The sequence below is a fragment of the Schistocerca piceifrons genome, chromosome 6, assembly GCF_021461385.2.
Source record: "Schistocerca piceifrons isolate TAMUIC-IGC-003096 chromosome 6, iqSchPice1.1, whole genome shotgun sequence".
Taxonomy (NCBI): domain Eukaryota; kingdom Metazoa; phylum Arthropoda; class Insecta; order Orthoptera; family Acrididae; genus Schistocerca; species Schistocerca piceifrons.
This window is the reverse complement of record NC_060143.1, coordinates 515,334,531-515,353,768: the sequence shown is the minus strand read 5'-3', so window position 1 is coordinate 515,353,768 and position 19,238 is coordinate 515,334,531.

Below are 19,238 nucleotides of genomic sequence, written 5' to 3'. Positions count from 1 at the left end.
AAAATCCAACGAATCTTTCCTCAATTTTGTCTGCAATTGAGTACCTGAATATTATACTCATTTGACTCTTGCAAGACACGTCTAATGTTTCATCAGCATGAATCGAAATGAAATTGCGGTTCTGAATTTCAGATTTTATTTTCTCATTAACTGCCAGTGTTATTATTTCTATTACATCATGCTGTATATCTGGAGAAGTTCCTTTAAAGGTTGATGATGATGACAAATGGTCTCGGATTAACTGCTCTCCTTGAGCTAGTAAATCCAACATTTCCAGATAGTTACCTTTGTTGCTGGAGGATTCGTCTTCTGGATGGCCGCGAAAGGCTAGTTCTTGTTTACAAAGAAATGCAATTGCCTGAATAAGACGAGCCAATACTCTCCTGCTGGATGCAACTTGTTTGTTGTATTTTATTGCTGTATGACGAGCTGCTTCAGAAAGGGCTTGCTCAATTCTACTTTCCCCCAATAACTGAAATGATTCTTTGTTCTGCAGGTGACGTTTTCATATCTTATGCATTTGTGCTTTCCTGTCAAAGTTGTTTATTGTACAAATGCCCTAATTGCATCATTCCTTTTCACCACCAAACAGAAGACATATATAACAATATAATCTGTTATTAACTGGATTCGCAGTCAGCTAAGCATACTTTTCAAAAAATGGCTCTGAGCACTATGGGACTCAACTGCTGTGGTCATCAGTCCCCTAGAACTTAGAACTACTTAAACCTAACTAACCGAAGGACATCACACACATCCATGCCCGAGGCAGGATTCGGACCTGCGACCGTAGCAGTCGCACTGTTCCGGACTGCGCGCCTAGAACGGCGAGACCACCGCGGCCGGCAAGCATACTTTTCGAACCAGGCTGTCTGAAAAATGCGTTTTTGTTTGGCTTCACTTAAAACTACACTGAGTATAGGAGTAGCTCGTTTGTCCTTCAATTCGCACTTTTTTTCGTACGTTAATGTATAAAATGGCGTTTTTAATAAAAATTCTATAACGAGTCCAGTTGTTGGCTCACTCACGGTGGCGACACATCGAAAATATGCACTAAAATCACACAAGAATCACTACGAACACAAACCGCGCGACTGTTCACTTCCATGTTGAAAGCCAGCATAGAAGCGGCAGAGACTAGTCTCGATAAATGTTAGCAAGTGCAGCACACCGGTCTTCGTGGAAGGGGAAGTGGAGGGGAGCCGAGAATGCCACCAATGCTCAGACGCACACAGCCAGGTAAGGGAAGGGAGGCAGAGGCTGAGAGCAGTCTATTCGAGTCTCAAGCAGGCAGATACACCAAAAAATACTCAGGGTGCGGCGGCGCAGGCTGCAAAACTGACGTCTTCGCACATTTAGTGTTCCTAGTAGGAAGTTGTTTATATTTTTGTTATGAATTGCTATTGCATCTTTTTCAAGCACGAATACAGGGGAGACTAAGTCTCAAAGTCTCCCCTCACGCTACGCCACTGATTCGTACTATTATTGATCAACAGCAACGTTACTCACAGAGAAAAAGTGCGATTGTTTCCTCTGATGAAAGCGATTGTAGGGTGAGGGGGGCCATAACGTATGTAATTTGCAATTATCATACACAGAATCGCAAACTGAGGAAGTAATCATTTCTCGACGAGGCTGGTCTAAGACAGTCGTTTGAATTTCACCATTTAATGCAGGTGATGATTTGAACACTCTCTACATCACATGTCTGAGAATTTAGTTCACACATCTCTATAAATAACGAGAAAGAGATTAGAATTTGTATTGTAAACACGAACTCATACTGGAGATGACATTATAAATATTATTTTCACACAAAGTCCATTACAAGCAAATGTAAAGCCAAAGTAAGAACAGATTTAATTCATACAATGGAGTGTTTTCTGGCTGTACATCGTACTTGTCTACTTCTTACCTGTTTGTCAACTGAGAAAGAGCAAGCTGAGCTTAGTTCCTGACCAGTAATTGCCTTTACAGACAGGAAGGCACCACTTCCGTTGCATTACATCGAAAGAACCAGCGCATGAAATGAGCTTCATACTCTGTAATGCAAGGGTGGCCGCATAGTGTTACGTCATAGTAGCTTCAGACGTTCAGTATTCTATCCTTATTTCCAAATGGAATTGCCTAAGACGCAGCTCTAACTGCATATTTTTAATCTTTGAGTTCTGATGGGAGACTCATGATTCATCTGCAGTCAGATATCGACTTCGGAAATCCATCGTATTACGCTTCGTCATTTCAAAGTACGATTTTATTACATCCCTTCACTGGTATCAACAAAAATGGAGTCCATTAGCTCTATTTGCAAAACTTCATCCAGGATAACTATTGCAGATTGGTACAACACCACACAAATCACGACACCACGAATTTTAACAAACATATCTTCATAGGGAACCCAAACGCAGTTGGCAAGGATAGAAAGCAGGGGACATGTTGATACCAGGGTATAAAGTCTTCACGAATTGCATTCTATGTACTCAGCTGGACAGTGGCCATGCCTCGCAGAGAGACGCGTGAATGACATAGACAGATGTCAGCGTCTGAGAGAGGACGTGTAGTTTGGCTCAATGAAGTAGTCGGCGAATCGCGATGCCCCTATTCGATAATGTTGGCAGGAATGGGAGAACCGTGGCGGAACACAGAGTCGAGCTAGAAAGACAGCGGAAGGTGAGGTTCAAAAATGCCTCTCAGCACTATGGGACTTAACATCCATGGTCATCAGTCCCCTAGAACTTAGAACTATTTAAACCTAACGAACCTAAGGACATCACAAAACACCCAGTCATCACGAGGCAGGGAAAATCTCTGACCCCACCGGGAAGCGAACCCGGGAACCCGGGCGTGGGAAGCGAGAACGCTACCGCACGACCACGAGCTGCGGACGGGAAGGTGAGGACCGAGCAGTCGTCAGAGAGGCGCTCAGAACCCCGGGTTCATCATTGTCATCGATCCGACGTGCAACTGATGCTTCACTGACTACCAGCACCATTAACAGGTGGTTCACAGAAAGGAGGCCGAGTTGATGGCGCCTGTCGCCCTGACTACCGTTGAGTTCTGTACACCAACGAGCCCGTTGGCAGTGGTGTCAGGCCCATTTGACGTGTAATCTGGTTGACTCGTGTAGAATTGTCATCAGTGATGAATCACCCTCCGAAAAGAGCCCCGATGACTGGCGAAAACGCGTTTGGAGATTCCCCAGACAACTTTGGGATACCAACGTGATTTTCGGCCGCCGTACAGCCCGAGAACCAGAAGTGATTGGCTGGGGTGTCATTTCATTTCATTGCAGGACACCTCTGGTTGTCTTCCGCAGCACCCTCACAGCACAGAGCTACGTCGACGATATTCCACGCCCTGTGTTTGCTCTTCATGGAAAGCCTACATGGGTTTACGTTTGTGAATGGTGAGGTCCTCCCGCACACTGCGAGTGTTTCTACCGCTTGTCTTCGCGCCTGGCAAACATTACATTGGCTAGCAAAGTCGACAGGTCTCTCCTCAACTGAGATTGTTTGGAGCGCCATGGGTAGGGCCTTCCAAACGGTTTGGAATTTTGATGATCTAACTCGCCAACTGGACATAGTCTGGCACAATATACCTGAGGGAGACATCCAATTACATCAATCAAAGCCATGACAAATAACTGCTTGCATAAGGGCCAGAGGTGGACCAACGCGTTATTGACTTTCTCAATTTGTGAAACTCTTTTCTTTGAATACATCGTCCAGTTTTTCTGAAACTGTAACCATTTGTTTGTCTGTGCGTGTGCATAACATCTATTGATTTCCATACTTTTCGAATTATTCTTTCCTGATGCATAATTGTTCTTTTTTTTTGTCTTATAGCGTATTTCGCTGCACAAGAATCATTAAATAATAATTACGACGAATAATAGCTTTCGTTAATCGTGTTGCTATACAACATATCGATTGTCTACAAGCCCCTATCGCATAAAGCTCCTCTCTCATACGGAGGAAGTTGGCGCAAAGGTATAGCGTTGGACTCGGACTTGGCAGGACTGCGGTTCTGATCTTCGTCGCACCGTCCAACCGTGATTTGATTTCCCTACATCGCTTGAGCCAAATTCCGGAATGCTTACGTTGAAAAGCGTGCGGCTTATATCCTACATTATCCTACACCAACCAAGACTGGGCTCCATCTGTGACGATCTTCTCTTCAACGGAACGTTATACACTAGTGAACATTCCTTTTATATTTTTCTGTATGGTTCTCCCCCACCACATGTATTCTAATATCCCTACATTAAGTTTTTATCTACGCAGTTAAATTTTAGCTTCAGTTTGTTGCACACTTCTGATGTATTTAGTCACCGGAATCAAAAATGTCTAGTGTGCTCATCACCGTTAAGGTATAACTTTAGAGTCCATGTTTACGGGACTTTTATTCTTATTTCTTCCATATTACCATCTGTAAAAATATTGAAATAAGGGATTTTGCAGTAGAAGAGGTTTGTTTCACAGTATCGAACATGAGCAAGTCCTCATAGCTCTTAAGGTATTTGTTTCCGAGCGTATGTTTGGTTACACATATTTTGCTATTAGAATCGTGTACCTTCGACTGTTTGTCTTCTCGACATTATTTATGATACACCCCGTACACCAGTTTTGACTAACTGTAGTAATGTCTCACACAATGGGAGTATCGTGTCTTTAAGTTCAGCTTCTGTAACCTTGTGTACTTCCGCTGATATTCTAATGTGCTCCTTGTCATCGCCCTTGATCGCAATTCTTTCCGAAATTCCATGTTCAGTGCTCCACTCCTCGTTGTCAAAGGCTTTCCATGAGCCCACAGATTCTTTGAAGGTATTCCGTTTTCTCTCATATCTTTTCGCCGTTCTGCTAACGCGATACGCACTGTTTCCAGTAGTCACTGGAAAATCAATTACGTAATGGTCTTCTAAACTGTCTCAGGCTTTCCACTTCATAGAAGAATATCACGATCCATTGGACGTATAAATATAAAAAGAATAGTAGAAAACAGTCCACAGCCATTCTATAGCTTTCGAATCAACATACTGATTTATTTCACGTATCAATTCAGGAAGTTCCATGTGAATATCTATTTTGTTACTGTCTATTCAAAGTGATCTTTCCTACTTACCGGTCTTTCACTTCTCAGTTCGAGTGATGTTTTCATTATGTGGCTGAAGGAGACTAGCTACAGCATCACTATCTCGTCTTCCACAGAAACCTTCTTTCTAATATACTCTAACGTGCGCTTGTTAGTATAGTTGTGATTATTAAAACTGCGACAACGTGAATGTGACATGCAACCAACGTCAAATTGGTAAGAAGTGTACTAGATGTTTGGACATGCAAATGATTGGCACTGCAGTGCACCAGTACAAACTAGGTGGTTGTAGCGCCACCTGTATTCTGTATATGTGGTGAAAGATCACGCGGGTGGTTTCTCATTCGCAAATGTATGTTCAGTTAAAGCTTCCGGGAAGAGAGGCCGTTGTCGATGTACAAAACTGCTTCCTGACGTTTCGCCTCCCACTTTGGGAGACATCTTCCGAGGTAAAACTGCTACTGCCACTTAGTCTTGAGGGGCTCTCGCATTTATAGAGCGCATAGAGAGCACCACCATCTGTCATGTGACACCGCCTGTGTACTATTTTTGCATGGCGTCTTAATTCTCTTTTTAAAATAATCGACTGTCACTGTGGTGGTGCAAAGTCGACATCCATATTTTATCTAACGTAGACCTTCTTTTCTATGAAAATTATGATGACATTTACGAGTCTCAATTTTACAGTACTAGTTGCCTAGGTGTAATGTCTTTGATTACTAATCAAATCGTCCTTGGTCTCAGGTTCGAACCCGATCACCCTTCAAATTTTCAATAAGACTCATTAGCTGTATCGGCCGAGGACGTCCGGCATAAGTCACCCTCATTCTGGCGGAGGATTTGTCAGAGGGTAGAGGAGCTGGCAGAGGTTAAGGGTACTATTTTGTTCTTGGGGTGGGAAAATGCCCCTGAAGTCAGAAGAATCAACAACGATCAGTGGTTGCAGAAATCAATGGAAAACACTGCCTTAATGACAAATAATATGTGTCCATATGACTTGTGGGCTGAAACTGAAAAAGTGTCATAATGATCTCTGTATTGGCAAAAGATTCCGGAATAGTCCTCCATTCGGATCTCCGGGAGGGAACTGTCAAGGGGATGGTGACCATTGAGAAAAATATTGAATTACCAACGAAAGGCTAACGTGGGCATGGAATGTTGGAAGTTTGAACGTGGTAGGAAAGCTAGAAAATCGGAAAAGGTGAACGCAAAGGCTCAATCTAGATTTAGTGGGGGTCAGTGAAGTGTCATGGAAAGAAAACAACGATTTCTGGTGAGACGTGTACAGCGTAATATCAACAGCAGCAGAAAGTGGTATAAATGGCGTAACGGGAGCAGGATTCGTTATGAATAGGAAGGTAGGACAGAGAGTGTGTTCCTGTGAACTGTTGCGTGATAGGGCTGTTCTCATCAGAATCGACACCAAACAAACACCGACAACGATAATTCAGCTATACATCCCGACGTCGGAATCAGAAGATGGGGAGACAAAGTATACGAGGATACTGAACGGGTAATTCAGAACGTGAACAGAGATAAAAATCTAATAGTCATGGGGCACTGGTATGTGGTTGGAAGGGAATGCGTAGAAGAAAGGGTTACGGGAGAATATGGGATTGGCAATAGGAATCAGAGAGGAGGAAGATTAATTGGGTCCTGCAATACATTTAGCTATTAACAGTGAATGCTCTGTTTAAGAATCACAGAAAGAGGACGTATACTTCGAAAAGGCCGGAAAATACGGAAATATTTCAGTTAGATTTCATCTAGGTCAGAATGAGATTCCAAAATCAGGCATTGGATTTTAAGACGTATCCAGGAGTAGATATAAACTCGGGTCACAATTTAGTAATTACGTAGAGTAGGCTGAAGTTTAAGGGACTCTTCTGGAAGAATCATTCCGCTAAGAAGTGAAAATGAAACGTCGTGTGGCTAGGGCTCCCGTCGGGTAGACCGTTCGCCTGGTGCAGGTCTTTCGATTTGACACCACTTCGGTGGCCTGCTCGTCGATGGGGATGAAATGATGATGATTAGGTCAACACAACACCCAGCCCCTGAGCGGAGAAAATCTCCGACCCAGCCGGGAATCGAACCCGGGCCCTTAGGATTGAACGTCTGTCACGTTGGCCATTCAGCTACCGGGGGTGGGCCCGCTAAGAAGTGATCATACGGAAATGCTATAGAACGAAGAGATGCGCTTTAAGTTTGCGGAGGCTATAGATACTGCGATAATTAAGAGCTAAGCAGGCAGCTGAAAGTTTGAGGAGGCTATAGAAATTGCGATAATTAATAGCTAAGTAGACAATTCAGTTGATGAGCAACGGAAATGTCTAAAAAGGGCAGTCACGGAAGTTGGAAGGAAAACATAGGTACAAGGAAGGTAACTGCGGAGAAACCGAGGGTAACGGAAGAAATACTTCAGCTGTCGGGTACATGAGGGAAGTGCAGACGGTCTGGGACATTCAGGAATAGAGAGATACACGTCACTGGACGCAACGGTGAAATGGCTGCACGTCAAATATGAAGGAATCGATAAGCAAGTGTTTGTTGAAAGGTTTGACTCAACTTATAGAGAAGTCATACCAGCTTACGATGACATTAACAATTAACAATTTACCACCCAGATCTGCGCTAATCGGACAAATTTGCAGTTTACTCCTTTTGTTACTGGCTAGATGGAATTCGAACTGATAGAGTACGTCGAGTCAGTGCGTTTCGCCTGCGTTAGGGATGCGTTTACTCCTAGAAATTGTGTTGTTTTGTGGCGCGCGGTCAGTTATAGTAAAACATTTTTGCGATCCGGAAAAGGACAGGCCACAGGGAAGTGTTTATTTATGGTCCTATGGGACTGAGATGCGCGTCTTGTCGATTGTAGAGGAATACTTTGTAAAAAATAAAGTGTTACAGAGTGGTATAAAGAGAGAGAGACATTTTATCATTGTAAACCAATGCGAGAATATAATGAAATTCTTTAATGGATAATTCAATCCTTCACAGTTATTTTCTGAAGTGAACTTTGAGGAAGTAAATTATGCTAAGCTTCTATAGGAACTTGGGACATTGGCTGACGATGTTTGCTGGTAGATCTGCAAGCACGGTAATGGGAATTTAGAAGTGTTTCCTGTTATTCATAGATATCCGCGAACGGCTGCGCATCATATAACGAAATGTGGACTGAGTCGTACAGAATCACTATCCGAGGATCGTATACAAAGTTCCTATTCATAAACAGTAAAAGTTTTCACAAGGGACTGAAGGATATGAGCAGCTGCTTCTGCTTTACGAGATCAACGAGATTTCATCACTACTCATAAAGTATTCTTTCTAGGTTAAAATCTTATCGCTGGACGTTTTTGACGAACGCTAAATTATATACGCTCATGTTCTGTAAGACTGTAGAGGTACAATACGAACAGTAATTCGTGCTCTAGTAACTTTAAGCATTAGCAAGAGAGTTTATGCTTATTCGCGATACAAATATTCTCAGCTTAGAGCAGTAGACACGGATCCAGACATTGGTGCAAATGTATTACCTTCAAGTTATAATTACTTCAAGTATTACTACATATCAAGTAATACTGCATATCCGCACATACATAAATCAGTGTACACAAATACATACAACAAGGGATATACCGTAAGGCATGGGCGTTAACATTTAGAGTGCAATGGGAATTCCTCTGTTATAAATACAGGGGTGACAGAGAGTAGGTGGAAAGAGTACATTGAGAGCATCTGTAAGGGGGAGGACTTATCTGATGACGTGGTGGAGGGGGATACAGAAGTCGGCATGGGAGAGATAGAGGATTTAGTATTAGAATCGTAATTTAGAAGAGCTTTGGAAGACTAGAGATCAAATAAGACTGAAAAGATAGATAATATTCCATCAGAATTTCCTCAGTCATTGGGGAAAGTGGCCAAAGAAAAAAGGTTGTCTACGTTGTTATGCAGATGTTTGAGAGTGGCGATACACTATCTAAGCCGCGCGGAGTAGCCGCACGGTTTGAGGCGTCATGTCACGGACTGCGCGGTCACTCCCGCCTGAGGGTTGAGTCCTCCCTCGGGCATGGATGTGTGTGTTGTTCTTAGTATAAGTTATTTTAAGTAGTGTGTAAGTCTAGGGACCCATGTCCTCAGCAGTTTGGTCCTTTAGGAATTCACACACATTTGAACAACGTTATCCACACAATTCCAAAGACTGTAAGAGCTGACAGATGCGAGAATTATCGCACAGTCAGCTTAAGAGCTCATGCGTACAAGTTACTGAAAAGTATAATACACACTAGAGTAGAAAAGAAAATTAGGGCTCTATTAGATGATGATCAGTGTGGCTTCAGGAAAGGTAAAGGCAAGAAAGAGTTCTGACGGTGCCGTTAATAATGGAAGCAAGACTAAAGAACAATCAAGACACATCCATAGATCTATCGACCGGAGAAAAGGGTTCTACAATGTCAAATGGTGCAAAATATTGAAAGTTCTGAGGAAAAATTGGGTAAACTATAGGGAAAGACAGCTAATATACAACATGTACAAGAGCCAAGAGGGAATAATAAGAGTGGAGGGCCAAGAACGAAGTGCTCGGATTAAAAAGTTGTTATAAGACAGGGGTGTAGTCTTTAACTTCTACTGTTCCATCTACACGTCGAAGAAGCAGTGATGGAAATAAAAGAAAGATTGAAGAGTGGAATCGAAATTCAAGGTGAAAGGATATCAACGATAAGGTTGTTGCCCTCAGTCAGAGTGAAGAAGATTTACAGAGGTGATATCTGTACAGATATCAATGGTAATCTTGCAGCTCTCGAAGAATGAAGTTATAATGAAATCTAGACCTTTCGCTGCTTACAGGCGTTGATAAATATCAACGGGAACATATGAAAATATGTGCACCGACCGGGACTCGAAACCGGGACCTCTTGCTTGCATTTCAGACGCTCTATGCGACAGAGCCACCGAGGACCCAGACGGTTGTGCGACTGCAGGGACTTATCTGTGGCAGGCAGGGGCATTAAGAATGCAGTGTGTAGACAGAAAGTTGGAAAGTGTGGGTCTCACGGGGAGCGTGCCATAGATACGGCCCTGCAGTCGCACTATCGTCTGTGTCCTCGGTGAGCGTCTGCCATATAAGCAGGATGTGCCGGGTTCGACTCCCGTTCGGGGCACAGATTTTCATCTGTTCCCGTTGATATTTATCGACGCCTGTAAGCCGCTAAAGGTTTACATTTCATTATAACTTCATTTACAGCGTTTGCTGAATGGAATAACACTGTCATGAGTACAGATTATGGACTGAGTGCGCCGGCCGCGGTGACCGAGAAGTTCTAGGCCCTTCAGTCTGGAACCGCGCTGCTGCTACGGTCGCAGGTTCGAACCCTGCCTCGGACATGGATGTGCCTGATGTCCTTAGGTTAGTTAGGACTAAATAGTTCTAAGTCCTAGGGAACTGATGACCTCAGATGTTAAGTTCCATAGTGCTCAGAGCCATTTTGAGTAAATCTAACAAAGACGAAAGTAGTGAGAATAGGCTGAAATGGCATCAGCGAGAAAACGTCAGGGCTGATGGTCACGCAGTAGATGAAGTTACGGAATTCTGCTACCTAGGCAGCAAAAATACCGCATGACAGATCGAGCAAGGAGGATATCAAAAGCAGGGGTCAATTCTAGTGTCCGATACCGCCCGTCAGCTTTGACCAATGACGTAATGTTATTTTGTTTGTGCCGCAGATAGCTATCGATGAACGTTAAATGATTTCTCTGGATTTCCTCGTTACGAGCGTGTTTTAAAACATTCGATGTAGATTGTTTTGTTTTCATCTCGTAATTTGTTTTCGGCATCTTTTGTTAATGAAAGTAGGCGTGATTTATAAGTAGTCGTGATTTATAAGGTCTTGATTTCTGAGGCTGTTCGTTATGGATGAGTCAGTTGTTTTTACTGCGAAAATACTGCTTCAGAAAATGAGTGACCGTAAATCAACTATAAAATTTTTGCAATTATTGGGCGTCATTGCTGAACTTTGCAAGGGCAGCGTCTGTGGGAATTATATGGTTTTGACGAAGGCTGCGTTATCAGGAACTTCCGACGAATACATGTGGAGGTGAGGAAGAGAATAACATATCGAGATTCATACGCAGGGGGGCGTAGTTCGAAAGATAGAGGCTCAATTTAGAAGCAATTGCTAACCTCCTATTTTTGCTATGAATATTCTTGCAAATCTGTCATGCATGAAGCAGTGGTTTCGTGTGACACTGTAGTCGACTGGTTCTCGTATTATAGAGAAGTCTGTGGGGAATTAAAAAGTATAGGTGGTCATGGTGGGGGGGGGGGGGGGGGCACGGATTATAGGTGAAGTAGGTCAGTCACATTTTGGAAAGAGAAAGTACGAAAGGGGACACGAGGTTTTTGGGTTTCTGGAGTAGTAGTTTCTGGAGGAGATTATGCTGATGTTGTATTTAGGGTTGTACTAAATCAGTCAAAGGAAGTCTTCGCATCTTAGATAGAAGAATATGTGGAAGAAGGTTCTGTAGTCACGTCGGATCGGTTTGCTTCGTACAAGGGGTTGGGTGAAAGGGGTTATCATCTCTTGGTCGTGAATCACAATATTCAGCTTAAAGATTATAAGATGTTGGCATGTACTAATACTACCGAGGGTTATAGGTGGGCTGTAAAATCTGTTGTCGAGCGGGAAAGAGAAGGATTTCTGTGTTGCAAGGCCATTTAGTGAATACTGTTGGAGGAAGACTATTCCTATAGGTTATTGTTTATTTCTTGCATTTATGAAAGTAGTCAGCAAAATGTACAAACCTCGTTTTGTTAGTTAGGTGTTGGTGGGTCCGATACTTTTTTTCTTGTTTTACGTTGCGTTTTTCTATTTCACTGTATTGTGCGAGTGCTACTTTTTGGTTTCTCTGGAGGGAGGTTTTTCTGTCGTTTTAATATTTTCTGGTTACAATGGTAGGCCGACGGGTATTGCTGTGTCTTTGCCGGAGGGTTTATGTGATTGACTAGTGGTTTCATTCTTTTATTATTTTAAAATTTTGCATCTGATTGAGAGCGGGTGGTAGGGAAAAACTGTTTTGGGTGGTACCTCATTTGTGCTTGGCAGTTTGTTTTTCTTATTATTTTTTTCATTAGTTGTCCTGGATTTTGCTTCTTTCCTTACTGTTTTACCTTCTAATATTATTATTTCGTGTTATGTCCTTATTTCGTTCTTGTCATCCTCGATCTTTGACTCCTTTGGAAGTTCATTGCGCTAAGTTTCTTTTTATGTAGCCACTTTCATGTTTTCCTTTTCGATGTTTCTGCTACACTTCTCTTATTTTTACAGTCACTCCTGATGTATCGATTTTATTGACTGTTATTTGGAGCTACTGTAACTGGTGTGACTTTCGTGCAGTATAGTTATCAGTTGCAAGGTTTGGTAATTTTTGCGATTTATTTCTTTGCGTGTGCAGTAATGTGTGTAAAGATTTTCATTTTTTGAAAGTCTAATCGTATTCTGTAGTACACTAACAACAACATTTTTAAGCGCGTTTCTGATATATTGTAAGATTTTTGTGGAACAAACAGTAATATTGGAATCGGTAACTGGAAATGACCTCCTACACAGGTTGCTTCTAGTTATCGATTCCAACTATTCGACGGTTCATTTGTTACATCGTTTTTGCAGTAAGTGTGGAAATTATAATATATGCACTCGTAATTTCCCTCGTGTTCTTATTTATTTCATTCATCTTCTACTCGTTTAAATGATATTCGCGCGTAACTAATAGTCACGTTAAATGTATTATTTTATGGCAGGCTACATTCGTTTGTTTGCGAGTATGATCCGTTCCATTCAAATGGCTCTGAGCACTATGGGACTCAACATCTTAGGTCATAAATCCCCTAGAGCTTAGAACTACTGAATCTTAACTAACCTAAGGACATCACACACACCCATGCCCGAGGCAGGATTCGAACCTGCGACCGTAGCAGTCCCGCGGTTCCGGACTGCAGCGCCAGAACCGCTAGACCACCGCGGCCGGCATCCGTTCCATTCATAGATTGTCCATTGCAGCACCTTTGCCATACGTATGACGTAGTTGGTCAGAACTGAAGGGTGGTATCGGACACTAGAATTTATCCAAAAGCAGAGTCGAAATGGAAAAAAGCTCATTCCTGGCCTAGAGAAGTTTACTAGTATCAAACATAGGCCACAGTTTGAGAAATAAATTTCTGAGAATGTTCGTTTGGAGCACAGTATCGTATTGTAGTGAAACGTAGACTGTGGGAAAACCTGAACAGAAGGAATCGAAGCATTAGAAATGTGGTGCTACTGACGAATGTTAAAAATCCGGTGGACTAATAAGTTAAGGAATGAGGAGGTTCTGCACAGAATATGAGGGAAAGAAATATATAGAAAACAGTGGCAAGAAGCAGTAACAGGATGATAGGAGATCTGTTAGGGAATCATTCAACAACTTCCATGATACTGGAAGTAGTTGTAGAGGATGAAAACTGTAGCGGAAGGCAGATATTGGAATACACTGACCAAATAATTGATGACGTAGGTTTCAAGCGCTGCTCTCTGATGAAGAGATTGGCACAGGAAAGGAATATGTGGTAGGCTGCATCACACCAGAGAGGAGTGATGACTCAAAAAAAAACATAAAAAAATAAAAAATAAAAAAACCTCTATCGTTTCTCTATGCGCTCATGAAAGGTAGTGCAATGTCTTTTCCAAAACGCATGTGTCGCTGAATTTCATTTCATGGTTCCCATCTCGAAACATGATCTGCGACCGGCCGATTTTTCGGTATTTCCCAGACGACAGTTCCTTTTGTGTTCGGCTGTACGGGCGTTAACATTTCTTTTCATTGTACCAATTTACACTACTACATCTACTTGGATACTCTGAAAATCACATTTAAGTGCCTAGCAGAGGTTTCATCGAATTCTCTATTATTCAAATCTCGTATAGCGCGCGGAAAGAATGAACACCTTGCCTGCAACTGCATAGCATTTCACGTCCCTGGGTGTTGCTGGGAGGAGCCGTTCACCTTTTACCGTTCTTAAATAGCCATTAAATTCTTGGTAGGTCTAAAGATCGTTTGAAACACATACCTGGCGAAACCTTCCACGATGCAATCCGCTTCATGTGGGCTGGTCTGCTACATATGAAGCCATCACTGTGACATTAGTGTGTTTGGCTCACATGCTGTCAAGAATATTTGTCCCCATGTGTCACCACCCATGTTGTCCTACTAAATGGACCGTGATGTAAGATGCTATGACGTCATGTCAAATGCTGACTTGGCCTGCCGATTGGTAGGCCGTCTGACGCAAACGATTCTCAAGATTAAGAGAAATTGGTGCCCTGAACAGGATCAGTGTTCATATACTTGTGGACTACCTATCACTGGCGTCAGTACTGGATACTGATTCGTGTTCATTAATGCTTACAGATTGGCGGTCATCACATCAGGCACCAAGAATACGACAAATACTGGAAAAATCTTATAGAAGATGTTACAAAATAATAAACAGAGAATTACGTGCAAATGACATGAACACCATCGATCCTAAGATTGACTTTCTCTTGGCTAGCGTGGTGAAGTATTACTGGCGTTGAGGAGTGGCTTTGCAGTACAAAGTCATTTATAATGACCTAATAGGTATCCTCATTACAAGTCATCACATGTCTTCAGTTTGCCGGGCGCTCTGGCCAAGCGGTTCTAGACGCTTCAGTCTGGAACCGCATGACGGCTAAGATCGCTGGTTCGAGTCCTGCCTTGGGCATGGATGTGTGTGATGTCTGTAGGTTAGTTAGGTTTAAATAGTTCTAAATTCCAGTGGACTGATGACCTCAGATGTTAAGTCCCATAGTGCTCAGAGCCATTTGAGCCATGTCTTCAGTTTTGCTGCATTGACTCATCAGTTTGTTTCAGTATCGTAAGTGCTTATCAGACCCCTCACAAGTGTTATTGCGTCCTGCCTAATGCTTCTTGCATAATGTTATGGTAGTGATGGAGGCGGGTTGGTATTCACTTGTCTTATACTTTTCCAGTGAACCGCGCGACTGCTACGGTCGCAGGTTCGAATACTGCCTCGGGCATGGATGTGTGTGATGTCTTTAGGTTAGTTAGGTTTACGTAGTTCTAAGTTCTAGCGGACTGATGACCACAGATGTTAAGTCCCATAGTGCCCAGAGCCATTTTGATCCAGTGAGCTTACTCACTTTCACATGCAGAAGTGTTGCTGTTATAATCTTGGTGACTGCCAAACTGGGTAGAAATGTTTATACCTAGTGGCTGACGTGTTGATTCTTCCATGTACTGAAGCAATGCTGGGCTGTAGTGACTTTAAAAAAAATTCTCTCTGCCATTCCGTTACCATCTTGATGTGTAATACCATTATACTATATATATATATATATACAAGAAGTAACATACCGTTATTAGCTATTTTTCCTCGTGTTGCAGTTGTAATGACCAGTAGTATGTTTCCAACTGTGTGTGGTACTATCAAGACCCAGCAATATATCATATCTCACTGTTTTTCTTTTTTAGTTTGTTTTGTAGTAGGCATTTACGAGATGTTATCGCAAGAACAGCGTCATTTTTCAATTTTCCTGTTGTATCGTGTTGATCGCCTACCTCCTTCAGGTTTTATCCCAGAATAACTACATAATATCTCTCAAGTAACAGTGGTTGTTTCATTTTTGAGGTGAGTTTTATTTGGTCGCCTTAAACGAAAAGACTTGAAGTGCGAGTGGTCCACATTTTTCACTCATCCGTTTGAATGGAATGAGATAAACTGAAACTGTAGTGTTTCGTTTTAGCATTGTAGTACATGAGGTATCACTATTGCTGAGAGCGAAAAGTGGTTGAAAAGTTGTGCACTTCTCGCGTTATCTGTGATGTATCTTCTGAACACGAAAGAACCTGGACAAAAGCACCACAGGCGCAAAGATGCGATCTTGTGCCAGCGCCATAGAGACAGGATATCGATTTCGCCTCGGCCAATTGCCGACCGAGTACAATCCGCCAATGACTGTGCGGCAACGAACAGAAGCTTACTCGAAAGACAGAAGAGCAGCTCCTGCACTTGACAGTCTATATCGTTGTCCAGAGATAATTTAGATAGGGAACGTCGTTAATGAACTCTTTGAAGCGAACAGACGGTTGTTGTAAATTGCATTTGCTATGTACTGTGAAGTCTGCCTACGATTACTTACACTTATCAACCGAGCGAGGTGGTGCAGTTGTTAGACACTGGACTCGCATTCGGGAGGACGACGGTTCAATCCCGCGTCCATCTATTCTGATTTAGGTTTTCCGTGATTTCCCTAAATCGCTCCAGGCAAATGCCGGGATGGTTCATTTCAAAGGGCATGGCCGACTTCCTTCCCCGTCCTTTCCTAAGCCGATGAGACCGATGACCTCGCTGTCTGGTCTCCATCCACAAAACAACCAACCAACCAACTTACACTTATCCATTGAGAGTCTTTTTGTGTTGTTTTACATGTAGTGTTCAGGAGTCCCATATTCAACTAGTCACAAAGAGAGTAAACCATTTAACTCATTTGTGAGACTTTATTACTAATTTGTTAGAGTTTTGTAAAACATTCGTTCTTCTATACTGTTACCTGATCCTGTGGCATAGCTGTTACGTTGTGGGAGGGAGAAATTGTCTAAGTGGTGTACTGCACCATAAACCGTTACACGAACTCACAAACTCGGCCTACCGTAACAGTGGCAACTCGACCTCTATAGCAGTGGCGACGAGGCCTGTACAGAACTGGCGACGAGGGTTTGCAAAAATCTGTGTGTGAGTAAGGTCACGTGACGCAGGGAACACACAAATAGCGTCCCAGAGAGAAACGAACAGCACTCCACACACGTATGACTTAACGCGCACAACACCATCACGCCACAGCTCAGAGCTGACGCGCGGTATCGAACGCTCCAGTTGGCTCAACGATATTATGAATGAATTTGTAACACCTATATTGTTTCTGGTCATAAACGGGTACCAACCGACCGACCGACCAACAAACTATATGTTTGCTGGCACTTTGGCCAACCGACCGACCAACTATCCTTGCCAGTTGGTCTGTTGCGTGCGACCATTCGACAGACGACCTGCCAACCACTTCCATCACCGCCCCCCTTCCCCTTTTACCAAAAATAACGATGCCATGTGTAGCGCTGTCGTTCCAACCGCCCCCAGAAGTTTGTGACGGCTGAGTAAAGTCGGTCGGATCGTGTGAAAGTTGCACACGAAGTTGATCGGTCGGGTGACTGGTGCGTATCTACGACCCCTAAGTGAGACTACAAGAACAACAGCTGAGTACAGGTGCGGCTCAGGCAGAGCCGTTTATTGAGCACGCCGGCTGCGCGGACACAGCCTGTAGTTACACCGCAGGCTGACGCGGCCCGGCTGGCGCGCGGCGGCTGCGTTGCGGTCGCAGGGGCGGCAGCGGCGTCTCCGCCTCCGCGACATTCGCCGCCTCTCCTCACTGCTGCAGGTCGAACTGCTGGGCGTCGGCGAGCGGCGGCGCAGCTCCTCACGGCGCTTCCACCTCCGGTGCGGCGCCTCCCAGCGGCTGTCGGAGTAGTAGGCGGCGAGGGCTGGGGCCGACGTGTCCTGCACGACAGGGTCAACGGTTAGCGGGGTCGCGTCAGCTGCTGAGACCGAGGGGGCACTAGCAGGACTGGCATATTCCTGCCAAACAGCAGGGAACTTCGTTGCAGTTATGATAACCTACGTTTATAGCATATGTAGATTTAGAAAACGCGTTTCAAAACTTCTGCTCTGACGAAAAATTGTGAGAATCCTGCGCTGCGATGGAATACTTTTATTTTGGTGGTTAATAACTTTTTTTAAAATCGGAGAAACTTGTTTTCGTCAGTGGTCACTTCAGTTTTAAACCATAGCTACTAATACAAAAATCACAATAAGATTTTAAAAAAAGCTGTTAGTACTGTCAACAAATCAGAAAAAAACCACCATGCCACTGACAAGATTTTTCCAGAGCTTTTGTTTAACACCAGTGTTCCGCAGAACAGAATTTGCGAAACTCTGCTTTAAAGTAAACTGTTTACAATAGTGGCCGGAATTTATTCTTTGCAATTTTATGGTAACGGTGATAAAATACAGAGAGTGAAAGATTGCATACAGTTTGCACAGAAACCTGTTACCGTTTTGAGATTCCAAATACTTTGTTACTAAGTGTGTACATAAGCAAGCAGTAAAGGAAACCAAGGATAAATTTTCAAAAAGGAATTGATGATCGTGCAAAAAGACAACTTCGAGGTTTGCCGATAACATTGCGAGTATGTGAGAGACAACAAAGTCCTTCGGAGAGCTTGGGTTGAGTTTTTTGGGGGAAGAGACCAAACAGCGAAATCTTCGGTCTCATCGGATTAAGGAAGAAGGGGGAAGAACGTCTGCCATGCCCTTTCAAAGGAACTATCTGGGCATTTGCTCAACTGGCTCTGAGCACTATGGGACTCAACTGCTGAGGTCATTAGTCCCCTAGAACTTAGAACTAGTTAAACCTAACTAACCTAAGGACATCACAAACATCCATGCCCGAGGCAGGATTCGAACCTGCGACCGTAGCGGTCTTGCGGTTCCAGACTGCAGCACCTTTAACCGCACGGCCACTTCGGCCGGCTTCGGCATTTGCCTGGAGGGATTTAGAGAAATCATGGAAAACCTAAATCACGATGGACGGACGCGGGATTGAACCATCGTCATCCCGAGTGCGAGCCCAGTGTGCTAACTATTGCTCCACCTCGTTCAGTTCTATAAAAGCTGTTCAGCTTATACGATAGTACCTTGAGAAGTGGTTATGAGATGAACGTCAACAAAAGTAAAGCGAGGGATATGGAACGGATATGGAACTCAGAGAATGCTGAGGTTACTAGATTAGGAAATAATACACTTAAAATGTTAGATGAGTTTTCATGTTTGACAAATAAAATAACTGTCAGTGGCTGAAGTAGGGAGGACATCAAATGGAGATTAGATTAGTTATAATAAGAAAAGCATTTTCGGAAGAAAAATGGATTTGTTTGCATCTAATCCAAAATTTATACGTTATTGAAAATGTTTTCTGATGACTTGCGTCAGGGATATACCCTTGTACAGAAGTGAAACG